Raw genomic sequence first — 2,368 nt, 5'->3', positions numbered from 1 at the left:
GTTTAACACTGAGCTTAATATGCGAAGCTTTTGTAAAGTGGCTCGAACCTTTGGATATGCTTCATGTTTTACAACTTCCGGTTTGTGTCTACTTTTGAAGMCATAAACTTTCGAGAAAGCTTTCTGATATGCTTATACATATGTGAATATAAACTTGCAACGTGTTGACAAGATTACTTTACTTTTATTCTCCATCTTTTTTTAAACAACTCCATTTCTTTAGTCGAATTAACGTTGATGTCCGGAAGTTGTGGACCTCTCAGTCGAATGATGGCTTATATAAAAATTGACCTTTCTTCCACGAAAAAAAACTAATTAATATAAGAAACTTATTACTAGGCTGGAACTCGCAAAAAGCAGAGTTGTTTTCATAAATGGTTCAAATAGTTACGGTAAACAAGCGAAAGATTGGTTGTGCTCACACCCTCTAATAAATATTACACACTTTGGAAGTATAATAAAGACTCAAAACACCATTTAAGGAAAAMCAAAAATTGCTTCAGTAAAGCCAACCTCAAATAATAACGCTTTAAAATAATTTTATAGAATTAGAAAATAATTTATCTCTGATTACAAACAGTATTCAGTTTTAATTTAAATTTGTATAGTTTTCCGGCGCATATYTGGTTGTGGCAGGGTCATGCACTTCGAACCAGAGGGTTCGATATATGGGCGAACTATTTCTACAAGCAATAAATGTTCATACATATATATTTTTCTATTCTATAGAATTGTCTTTTCAAGATATTAAATTTTGAATTTCCAAATTTTTTCTAACACAATGAAAAGCCCGTAACTGAAATTTCGAAAGCAACGTGATCGTAATCGAAAGTATAAACATTCGTGCTCTTTCGGATCAGAAAGAAAGTCGATTTCATAATGTACATAAAYTTTGAAATATTAATCGATATTGAAACTCTACTGTAAACAACACGTGTTCGCAATTTAGATTTTACACACAAAGCAAACGCAGCAAAAATGCAAATTTACTAACTGCTGCTCGCGCATGCACCTGGTAAAGCCATTAATAATGGAAAATTAATTTAACGCAAATTGAACTGCATTTAATTTCAAGTTCAACTGGTTCTATATACCCCATTTGTTCCCAAGCCGTTAGCACATAGTACTATKTGCTTATTAAAAACAACAGAATTACTTTTAATTAAAAATAAATCACTCACGATTACWTTCTATGAGAACGTTGCATTACACAGTTCATATACATTGCACAATATTACCTACATTAATGTATGTATGTATGTGAAGGAGCGGTAAGTCAGCTGTTATAGCGTTTTCTTTTCTCACTGAAAATGGCAACATTATAGAAATGTTCCATTCATGACATGACAACTGWATAAAAGAAATGCAAGAAATGCGTAGATACTGATCGATTCCTTGTAAATAGCAGACAAATTTGACTTAAAAAAATATCTATCAAATACGAAAAATAGACCTACATTCTGAGAAAAAAACACAAAACTTTGAAGCCCGGGCATAGAGCAAATTGAATGCAATATATTTGTGAGAAAATAAAACGCTGTTAGGAATATGASCTTAAACCTTGTTTCTGGCACCTTGAAACAAACCCTGAAAATGGACGATTGGGGGTAATAATCGCCACCATATTCAGTATCGGGTGGTGTTCATAACTACTAAACCACCAAAGGAATGCTGTACAACAAAAATTTTGAAAATATAGTAAACCGCAAGCATGGTARGATTTATAATGTGAGTCCATTCGAATAAATTTATAATTAATCTATAATTAGATGCAATATAAACTTGCGTAATGAATTGAGAGAATCCAGTATCGTTTACTTAATATGTTAGTTCCAAATTTGTTTCACAACTTTTACAAAGACTGGGTAACAAAAGTGCTTTGATATCCTCGAAGGTACGTTGATCACGTTAATTATTTTAAGACTGACAAGAGTAGGAAACTTAATTAGATTTWCAAAATTTGTTTGAGAAACAATATTATAATAAGATCTTCAGCATTAATTTCTTAAAGTAAAACTTACATTTTTTTTTGCAGGCTCTATCCAATCATATTTCATCTTAGACTCTAAATTACCAAACAGGCTAAACTAAGGTTATATCAACTCCAATGGTAGCTTATGTATCCATTGTTTTGGGAGTATACAAAATAATACAAAGGGAAACGTCACAGGCCCCATAAAGTACATACTCCTAGTACATATACTTGTATAAATAATCAGCGTGAAAAGCTGAGTCTATTTTGCCATCGTCTATCTGACCATTGYCTATATACAAACAAGTAAGGAAGGGCTAAGTTCGGGTGTCACCGAACATTTTATACTCTCGCATGATAAAGTGATAATCGAGATTTCAGGCGTGGTTGTGAACC

This window comes from Bactrocera latifrons, unplaced genomic scaffold (assembly GCF_001853355.1).
Source record: "Bactrocera latifrons isolate USDA-ARS-PBARC rearing strain unplaced genomic scaffold, ASM185335v1 scaffold_84, whole genome shotgun sequence".
Lineage (NCBI taxonomy): Eukaryota > Metazoa > Arthropoda > Insecta > Diptera > Tephritidae > Bactrocera > Bactrocera latifrons.
Note: the sequence above shows the minus strand (reverse complement) of the source record.